This window comes from Myotis davidii, unplaced genomic scaffold (assembly GCF_000327345.1).
Source record: "Myotis davidii unplaced genomic scaffold, ASM32734v1 scaffold228, whole genome shotgun sequence".
NCBI classification, from domain to species: Eukaryota; Metazoa; Chordata; class Mammalia; order Chiroptera; family Vespertilionidae; genus Myotis; species Myotis davidii.
Genome location: NW_006300104.1, coordinates 1,098,268 through 1,109,644, shown reverse-complemented (window position 1 = coordinate 1,109,644; position 11,377 = coordinate 1,098,268).

Here is an 11,377-nt window from a genome sequence, read left to right as displayed (position 1 = left end):
GGGTTTATTAAGCGCCCGATCCCTTCGTTTCCTTGGGGCTGAGGAAGAGGTGCAAATCCCACGCTCGGTAAAGCGGTTTAGACTCGAAACCTTCAACATCTCTGTATTAATATTCTCTTACTTGAATCAGTAGCTAGGCGATGTCTCAAGGAGGTTAAAATAATATCTTGCAAACTTTTACTGAACTAGTGTTCAGGCTCTGGCACTACACTAAGCGCTTATTGGAGATCGGCTGCTGTCCAGGGGCGGGGCCGAGGGGCGTAGCCGAAGCCGACAGGCCAACACCAAAGGAAACCCAGCGAGCTGTATGTTTTGAAGGGGCTGCTGTGGAAAGTGAAGTAGACACCGTGTTCCTTTGAAGATCTTTTAGTTAAAAATTCATTGATGAAGTTGCAAACGTGTGCAGCTCATGCGAAGTAACCCACTCAAGAGCCAAGCCTGGAGCATAATTTTTTTTAAACAACTGAAACAGAATTGTTTGGCTCTGAAATTACGCGGGAAGCCACCGAGTTCCCTGCCCGCCCGGTGCGGTGGTCGGAAGCGGGTTTCCAAGTCCTTCTTACAGCGGAAAGGTGTGTGATGTCACAGGGAGGAAGGTAACAGCAGTGCATTTACTCTTGCTCGAATCTAAATAGTTGATCAGGACCGTAACCAAGTGAACAAAAATGTGAGGAATAAAATTATACATAAAGACTTCAAAGGGAGAAACAGCTATGATCTTCTAGCAATGGTTCTCAATACAGTTCCTCATGTTGTGACCCAACATTATTTTTGTTGCTACTTCATAACTGTAATGTTAATATCTGATATGCAGGATGGTCTTAGGCGACCCTTGTGAAAGGGGTTGATTTTTTAAATATATTTTATTGATTTTTTTACAGAGAGGAAGGGAGAGGGATAGAAAGTTAGAAACATCTATGAGAAACATCGATCAGCTGCCTCCTGCACACCTCCTACTAGGGATTTGCCTGCAACCAAGGTACATGCCCTTAACTGGAATCGAACCTGGGACCCTTGAGTCCGCAGACCGAGGCTCTATCCACTGAGCCAAACCGGTCAGGGCTGGTAGGTATTCTTTATTAGCTACTCCATGCCCTTACTCCTGAGGCTGCTATGAGAGGACACAGAAACTACTTACTATTAATACGCACAGAAATATAACCAGTTAGAGCGGTAAACAACAGCTTTTCTGTTTGATCTTTTCATCCTCTCTTGTTTGAACTTGATAATCCATCTTGTCTCAAAAGAGTTAGCCATTTTCAGGCCAGTAACACAGATGAGACATATAAGCGCTTTGTTTTATCTGAAAGGTTTTGAGGGTAGCCTGCCGCACAGTGATGGAAGTGCAGTTTAACAAATAGAGGGTCCTTCCTCTATAGTCCTCTCCACACTGTTTTTTTCTAGGTTGTGAAATGTATCACCTGTATAAAAGGTTGTATAAGACACATGTAGTTAACAGAATGGTAGTAGCATACCAGTGCTCAGTTTCAGATACAGAATGAGTACCAGAACCTGGCAGGGTCCCTACTGCCGCCTACTGGCACTTCCCTCCCTTTCCCCAATTCCAGGTAGTTACTATTTTGAATTAATCATTCCTTTGATTTTCTTTTTAATCTATCCAGCTGTGTATGTGTTCCTAAATAACATTTTTTAGTTTTACTGGGGTTTTTAAACAGCTTTATTGAGGCCTAATTGACAGAAGATATACTGCAGATATTTAAAGTGTTTGACTTGCTGAATAGATATCTGTGAGGCCATAATCACAATTAAGATAATGCATCGCCCCCGAACAGAGCCCAGAAATAAAACCATAGCTTTATGGTCATTTAATATTTGACAAAGCAGGCAAGAACATACAATAGGGTAAAGACAGTCTATTCAATAAATGATGTTGGGGAAAATTGGACAGACACATGCAAATAAAAAAAAATGAAACTAGACCATCTACTTACAACATACAAAAGAATAAACTAAAAATGGATTAAAGACTTAAATGGAAGTCACAAAACCATAAAAATCCTAGAAGAAAACAGGCAAAAATACCACATGATCTCACTCATTTATGGATAATAATGACCATTATAAACTGATGAACAAAATAGATACAGAGGCAGAGCAGCATTGAACAGACTGTCACACTACAGTGGGAAGGCCCGGGAGGGTTGGGGGTAGGGGGTAAGAGATCAACGGAAGGATTTGTATGCTTGCATATAAGCATAACCAATGGACACAAGACACTGGCGGGTAGGGGAGGCCGGGGGAAGGTCAAGGGGGGGAAAAAAGGAGACATGTAATACTCTTTGTAATACTTTAAGCAATAAAACAAAAATTTTTTTAAAAAGCATAGGCAGTAAAATCTCAGACATTTCTTGTAGCAATATTTTTTCTGATATATCTCCTTAAGCAAGGGAAATAACAGAAAAAAATAAGTAGAACTAAATAGAACTAGAAAGCTTTTGCACAGCGAAGGAAACATCAACAAAGTGAAAAGAGCCCAATGAACGGGGTTTTTAAACAGCTTTATTGAGGCCTAATTGATATAAAATGTACTACAGATATTTAAAGTGTTTGACTTGCCTGGCCAGTGTGCTCAGTGGTTGAGCTTCAACCTATGAACCAGGAGGTCACAGTTCGATTCCCGGTAAGGGCACATGATTGGGTTGTAGGCTCAATTCCCAGTGGGGGATGCGCAGGAGGCAGCCGATCAATGATTCTCTCTCATTGATGTTTCTATCTTTCCCTCTCTGAAATCAATAAAAATATATTTAAAAAAGAATAAAGTGTTTAACTTGCTGAATATATATCTGTGAAACCATAACCACAACTAAGATAATGCATATATCCATCACCCCAAAAGTTTCCTCTTGCCCTATTGTTATGCCTCCTTCCTTCCCTGGCAATGTAACCTGCTTTACTTTTTACTTTCTGTTGTAAATTTGCAAAACTAAAGATGTTATTTAGGAACACCTACACAGTACTATGCTGTATTGATTACTGTGGCCTTGTATTATAGTTTGACATCAGGTAGTATGATACTTCTTTGTTCTTTCTCAGAATTGCTGAGGCTACTCAGGGTTTTTTGTGGTTCCATATAAATTTTTGGAATATTTGTTCTAGAACTTTGAGATATACCATTGGTATTTGAATAGGAATTGCGTTGAATCTATATTGCTTTGGGTGGTATGGACATTTTAATGATGTTAAAATTCTTCTTATTCATGATCACAGTATGTGCTTCCATTTATTTGTATCTTCCTCAGTTTCTTCATTATCCTATAATTTTCTGAGTTCACATCTTTTACCTCCTTAGTTATATTTATTCCTAGGTACTTTTTGTTGTTGTTGCAATTGTAGATAGTTTTGTATATATTTAGATCTTTTAAAATGTCTCTCAATAAAGTTTAATAATTTTTAACAAAGAGTTTATATATCTTTTAAATTTATTTTTATAGTGGTTTTTAAATTTTATTTTTCAATTACACAATTGGCATTCAATATTACATTAGTGTCAAGGAGTTTTTATATCTTTTGTTAAGTTTATTCCTTGGCACTTAATAGTTTTTGCAAATAGTGCCCCCTCCCTTTTTTTTTTTTTACATTTTCTGAGTTACTGTTTCCAGGCTCTCTTTAAAAAGCCCTGTTGCCTGGCCGGCATAACTCAGTGGTTGACGTCGATCTATGAATCATAGGTCATGGTTTGATTCCTGGTCAGGGCACATGCTGGGATGCGGGCTCAATCCCCAGCAGGAGGCAGTGATTCTCATCCTTGATATTTCTTTCTCTTTCTCCCTCTCCCTCCCTCTCTGAAAACAATAAAAAAAATATATTTTTAAAGAAAGCCCTGTTAGTACAACTTGAAATTAGTTTACCCCAAATTGTAAATACCAAATCCACTTCTTCAAGGAGTGTGTGCATTTCATTCAAGTTGTCATTCAAATTTGTTGGCATAATGTTTTCTGAGTTTCTGTTTTTTGCTTCATTGATTTCTACTTAATTTGTGATTTCTTCTTTCTCTAGATTTTTTCTGGTAGAACCTAAGGTCATTGATTTTAGTCTTTTTTGGTTTCAAGTTTTTAAAAAAAATTATTAAATTTATTGGGGTTTTAGTTGCACAATTCTGTACACTGTATTGTGTGTTCACCACCCTAAGTCAAGCTCCCATCCATTACCATTTATCCCCCTTCTACCCTCTTCCACCTCCCTAGCCTTTCTTCTTTTCAAATATAAATACTTAAAGTTATAAATTTCCTGCCCTAGCCTGTTTGGCTCAGTGGATAGAGCATCAGCCTACAGACCAAAGGGTCCCAGGTTCAATTCTGGTCAAGGGCTTGTACCTTGGTTGCAGGCTCCTCCCGGCCTGGGTCCTGGTCAGGGCTCCTGCAGGAGGCAACCAATCAATGTGTTTCTCTCACATTGATGTTTCTGTCTGTCTTTCCCTCTCTCTTCCATTCTCCCTAAAAATCAATGGGGGAAAAATCAATTGAAAAATATCCTTGGGTGAGGATTAACAACAAAAATACCTATAAATTTCCCTATAGCACTACATTAACTGCATCCTGCAAATTTTGATACATGTATTTCATTATCTTTCAGTTTTAAGTACTTTCTAATGTCCCTGGTCATTTTTTGGCCTATGAGTCATTTAAGTGTTAATTTTTCAAATATCTGAAGTTGTCCTATTTTTTTAAAAATATATTTTATTGATTTTTTTTTTATAGAGAGGAAGGGAGAGGGATAGAGAGCTAGAAACATCGATGAGAGAGAAACATCAATGAGCTGCCTCCTGCACACCCCCCACTGGGGATGTGCCCACAACCAAGAACATGCCCTTGACCGGAATCGAACCCGGGACCCTTCAGTCCGTAGGCCGATGCTCCATCCACTGAGCCAAACCGGTTAGGGCCTAGATATCTTATTGGCTTCTAGTTTAATTTCATCTTCATTTAATTTACTTTATTTTTCATTGATTTTTAGAAAGAGGAAAGGAAAGAAGGGATAAGAAACATCGATGTGAGAGTCATTGATATGAGAAAAATTGATCGTTTGCCTCCAGCATGCTTCCCAACCAGGGATCAAATCTGTCACCTTTTGTGTACAAGATGACTCTCCAGCAGAGCCCCAGCAGCTAGAGCTATTGAGTAATTTTAATCCTTCCAAATTTATTGAGACTTGTTTTATGACTCAGCATATGAATTATCATGGTGCATGTACCATGTGCACTTGAAAAGAATGTAGTTTTCTGCAGGTGTTGGGCATAGTGCTCTATAAATGTCTCAGATTAAGGTGATTGATGGTGTTTTTCAGATCTTATATGTCTTTTTTTGTCTGTTTGATTAATTGCAAAGAAAGGGGTGTTAAAATCTACAGTTTATAATGGATTTTTGTTTCTCCCTTTAGTTCCATCAATTTTTATTTGTATATTTCAAAGCTTAGGTATGAGGCATACACATATTATGATTATTACATCTCTAATCTGTTCATTCTTTTTCCTTATGAAATATTTCTATGGTAATGCTATTCATTTTGTTTAAAAAATACTTTATTATTTCAGAGAGAGAGGGAGAGAGAGATAGAAACATCAGTGATGAATAAAAAGAAACATCAGTGATGAGAGGGAATCATTGATTGGCTGCGTCCTGCATGCCCCCTACTGGGGATTGAGCACACAACCCGGCATGTGCCCTTGAACGGAATCGAACCCTGACCTCCTGGTTCATAGGTCAAAGCTCAACCATTGAACCATGCTAGCTGGGCAGTGCTATTCATTTTGAAGTCATCCTAATTTGATATTTAAATAGCCATTCCAGCTCTCTTTTGATATTTAAATAGCCATTCCAGCTCTCTTATGCTTAACATTTCCATAGTATATCTTTTTTCATCTATTTACTTTCAACCTATGTTTACATTTAATCTCTTGGAGATAGCATGTGTAGTATCATTGGGTCCTGCTTTTCCCCACGTTCTCTTACTGGGGATTGAGCCAAAAACCTGGGCATGTGCCCTGACTGGGAATTGAACCGTGCGAGACCTACTGGTTCATAGGTTGACACTCAACCACTGAGCCACACAGGGCAGGCTTTTACTCACTATTATATATGCTCAGAGCACCCTGTATCTGTCCTTTTTAATATGCCAACACCAACTCTGGTGCCTGACACAATACAGAATATCAACAAATATTTGTGGAGCAAATAAAGAAGTGAAGACTACACAGTAAATAGTGAGGCTGGGATACTGATCAGGTCTATCTTCCTCCATTTTATTCCATCCTTCCTCAGGCTGTCTGTGATGGTAAAGTGCCCCGCTCTTCACCCCCTTCCCCCAAAAGGACAGACATTGAATTTTTAATAAGAATTTAGTACAATTTTCAACATACAGATTTCCTATAATTAAAATGTTTAATAATAGTTTATGTTGGTGAAGATATAAACAGATACTCTTCTCATTTTGTTTATTTTATTGATTTCAGAGAGAGGAAGGGAGAGGGATAGAGATAGAAACATCAATGTCATCGGCTACTTCCTGTGCGCCCCCTACTGGGGATTGAGCCCAAAACCCAGGTATGTGCCCTGACTGGGGATCAAACAGTGACCTCCTGGTTCATGGGTCAATGCTCACACTGGCAGAGTGCTCTTCTCAATTTAAAGTGTAACCTTTTAAGAGAGCCTTCTGGAACCATCTGTGAAATTTTTAAAATGCACATGCACATTCAGTAATTCTACTTCTAGAAATGTATACTCCAGATATAGTACTGATAGTGGACACAAAGAGAATCATTCATTGTAATACAATGCTGAATAGCAAGATTAAAAATAACCTAAATGTTACTTTTCAGTAAAATATGATGTCTGTGTGTATAGATACATAATAGTGAAATGCTGTGTTGCTTTTTCTAAATGTAGTAAATTTATGTGTATGCATATAGAACAATCAGCAAGACAGTAAGTCAGAAAAGCAAGGTGCACAATAGTATGTATAGGCCACAGAGATATTAAAAAGGAGAGGATATGTATGTATATTGTACACATGTATATGTGTTTGTGTTTCTTTTGGTATTTCACAGTTTTTCCTGGGAGGATGCTGTTATCAATAGTCAATAGTCAGTAGGGTGGGATACTGAGGAATATGGGTGGAGGGCATGAAACATAACTTTGGACTTAAGATTATTTGGTGTCACTGGTGTCTTGTGTGGGTGAGGAGTTTCTCACTACAGGCCAATAGTTAGGATTTCTGGCTTGTTATCTTCTGTTGGGAGACAATTTTCCATGGGCCTTTTGCATTTCAGTACATCTTGCAAGCAGAGGCTCTGGCTGCCTTTATTCCAAATGATCTTTTCAAGGATTGTGTTCAGTGAACAGGCTTGGAAGATAGACATTCTCTCTCTCTGGAGCTAAAGGTGGTTTGTCTACTGTCCAGTATACCTTCTTCTAGGGCAGTGGTCGGCAAACTGCAGCTCGCAAGCCACATGCGGCTCTTTGGCCCCTTGAGTGTGACTCTTCCACAAAATACCATGTGCGGGTGCGCACGTACAGTGCGATTGAAACTTCGTGGCCCATGCGCAGAAGTCAGTTTTCGGCCTGGGCTAGTCTATTTTGAAGAAGTGGCGATAGAAAAAGTGGGGGATGTCAGTCGGGCGATGGGAGATGCAGCACAGGCAGGCCGAGGGATACGCAGCACGGGGGAGGTACATTGTTTTGAGGTACATTTGCTGAGGTCGACCCCTTCCAACTCTCCTATCCACACTCTATCAGAAACAAGTGTGAATGGGAGAGTTGGAAGGAGTCGACCTCAGCAAACGTACCTCAATCAGATTGAGGACAGCAAATACCAGCTTAGGAGTACCCTAATTAAGTTAATAACAATGTACCTACCTATATAGTTTAAGTTTAAAAATTTTGGCTCTCAAAAGAAATTTCAATCGTTGTACTGTTGATATTTGGCTCTGTTGACTAATGAGTTTGCCGACCACGTTCTAGGGCAAAGAGTTAGGCACATGTACTGTTTGTCTATCATAAAAGATACAGCTTTGTAAATGGAAGGATCTTCTCTAATGCATTGGCATGTACTACCAGGTATCATAAGCACTCTGTGTCACTGTGAGAGTTGGGCCTCAGGGAACTGGTTCAAAATTAATACTCTGGCTACTGCTGTTGCTATAGATTGTTCTTTTACTTCCTGTAGTTTTGTGTCTTCTGCTACTATTCCTGAAACTGGCAGTCCTAACGCCTCAATTTAAATGCCACACAGACATGAGACCTGGCCTCACTAGCAGCTTGAGCCAGATGGCACAATCTTGAAGCATAGGGAGTTATCTCCCCTGGAGCAAACTGTGACAAGTAGATAAATTTTCCCCCTCTCCTCCTGATGGACTATTTTTAGACAGGGTGCTTCTTTCCAGAGATGTCCCCAAGAAGCCAGATGAGTATATCTGTTTGTGAAGGCAGTGGCTGGCTTGATAACAACTGTATTTTCTTCCTTGTTCGGTGCTTCTTTGTAATCTAAAAATCATATATTTTTTAAAATGTATCATTACTGGAGTTAAAAAGCAATTCAGGCCGAAACCGGTTTGGCTCAGTGGATAGAGCGTCGGCCTGCGGGCTGAAGGGTCCTGGGTTCGATACCGGTCAAGGGCATGTACCTGGGTTGCGGGCACATCCCCAGTGGGAGATGTGCAGGGGGCAGCTAATCGATGTTTCTCTCTCATCGATGTTTCTAACTATCTCTCTCCCTTCCTCTCTATAAAAAAATCAATAAAATAAATTTAAAAAAAAAAGCATTTCAGTAAACTGAATTCTAAAGAGGGACAAGCCTCTCCAAGGAGAGGGGACACATGTCTTTTTCACATTTGGAAGAGCACAGAGAAGTGGCTGCTTATAAGCTGCAAAGCAATCTGAAAAAACTTTACATCTTGGTAATTGTGGGTTAGCATCTCACAACAGCTGGGAGTCCCAGACACAAGGGATGTTTGTACTCCCTCATGAGCCTTTTTCATTGTCTTCCTTCTGGTGCTCAGGAGAAAGATTTAGGGCAGGACAAGAGACTGGAGAGAGCCCCCCAGGAAGATGTAGATATACAGTCCAACTATTGCTCCCAGGGACAGGCATAAAAGCCCATCTGTTTCCCTGGGTCATTCTCTTCTGTAACCAAACCATAAGCTGTTGATGGAGGGTCAGCAAACATTCTCTCAGGGGCAGGCATTGCTTGTGGGGGAGGAGAAGGAGCAAACCCACCCTACCTTGGGTCTGGGGTAGGAAACCTTCTCACTCCCAGGACAAGGACAAGATCCTGGGAGAAAAACTAGAAGCAAAAATCTGCATATGGGGGAAAGGAGCAGGAGATAATTTGGCGCCTAGCGTCCTCCGTTGATACTACTGGAGGAGCAGGAAATTCCTGCTTAAGACCAACCACATACATGGGGAAGATGGCAATGCTGACAAAGCCCACTTATGAGGCCCTGGTGCACAAAGGCTGGACTAAAATAACCCCCACTATCCTATCATGAACCTAGCACAGACTAACAAGAAGCAGTAGTATTCTCCTGGGGGGAGGCAGGAGCATAAAGCGAGAATTCCTCTATGGCTAAGTTATGCAGAGATAAATGAATGCTGGAGATGAAGCAGGAACACCAGGGCATTCTGTTATCCACTCTAGGCACAAAGTAACCACAGCTCCTGCTGGTGAAATTTGAAGAGTGTGATACTCTGCAAGTAACAATAACAAAAAGCAAACCTGACTCAAGTTTTGCAAGATTGATTCAACCTTCCATACTGGCCTGAAAAGCATATATTCATACCTAGGCATAAATATTATTTACCTGTTTTTTTTTATGGTTTTCTTGAATTGAGAGAGGAACAGAGAGTGATAACTAGAAATATCAAAAAACTAGAAACCACCAGAACAGAGTATCCAGTAGTGGGACTATAGTGACTAATCCAATGTACATGTAATAAAAACTCCAAAAGTAGAAGCAAGAGAGAACAGGGCAAGGGACATATTTGAAAAGGTAATAAAATCACAAAGAACTTTTGAGAAATAGTAAAAAAATATCAAACCATAGATTGAACAAACAGGATAAATTCCAAAAACAAACCACACACACCTAGATACATCATGGTCAAACCAATGAAAATTAAAGATAAAATCTTGAAAGCAGCCAGAGAAAAGAGAAACACATTAAGAAGAACAAAAATAAGAACTACAGCAGAGTACTCATCAAAACAAAGGAGTATCATCTTTAAAGAAATAAAAAAGTCAATCTAGAGTTCTATTCCCCGTGAATAAATCCTTTAAAATAAAGGTGAAATAAAGACTTCAGATGAGCAACAGCTAAGAGAATTTATTGCTGTAAGATCCATAATACAAGAAATATTAAAGAAAGTTCTTCAGGTGCAAGTATGAAGCCAGATGGAAACTTGGATGCATACAAGAACAGTGTTGTGTAACAAATTATCCCACAACTTAGTGGCTAAAACAAAATTTTCTTAGAATCTATGGATCAGGAATTCATCAGCTTAGCTGGTTGGTTCAGAGTTGCCCTTGTGGTTGTAGTCCAGATGTTGGCTAGGGCTTTAGTTATCTGAAGGCTTGCCTGGGGCTGGAAGACCCATTTCCAAGCTCATTCAGTTCTTATGGAGGAGGCCTCAGTTCTTCACCATGTGGGATTCTCCATAGGGCTATTCGAATATCCTTACCTGGGCGCTAGTGCATGTGATCTGAGAGAAAAATAGAAGCTGCATTGCTTTTATAACTTAGTCTTAGAAATAACACATTTTTACCACAGTCGGTCTATTAGAAGGGAGTCACTACCACCTACACTTCAAGAGGAAGAAGAATTAGGCTGTCCCAAAGAGAAGAGTATCAAAGAATTTGTGGAAGTATTTTTAAAGCACCATACACAATTATATATGTGCATATGGAGTTGATATCTGTCTACACTTCTCCTTCCCATGAATGTCACATTCAAGGACTACTGCATGGACTGTCTCCTCTTGGGTGGTCCAGCAGAAATAATGTAACACCCAAAAGGAAAAAGGGAAACCACAGTTTCAAAGACTTACTGGCTGCGGAAATACTCAGAGAGGCCATGGCCAGATACTGCAAAACACCAACTCCCTGACACTGTCACCAAATTCATCTTTGTACCAAAGAAGGTAGCTATTAACCTGCTTTTGTTGAAACTGCATGGATGACATGTGCAGGCCTTATGACTCTAGTCTGACATCCCCATTTGGGGTGGGTCAGCTTGGGCTTGTTGCCTAACAAGGTGAAAAGGAGCCAACAAGCCTTGCAAATCAAACAGACAACAGGGTGGTGAAGACCTGGGGCAAGGAGTGGGGACAGGCTAGAAGCGGTCAGTGGGGGTGGGGAGAGGGTACAC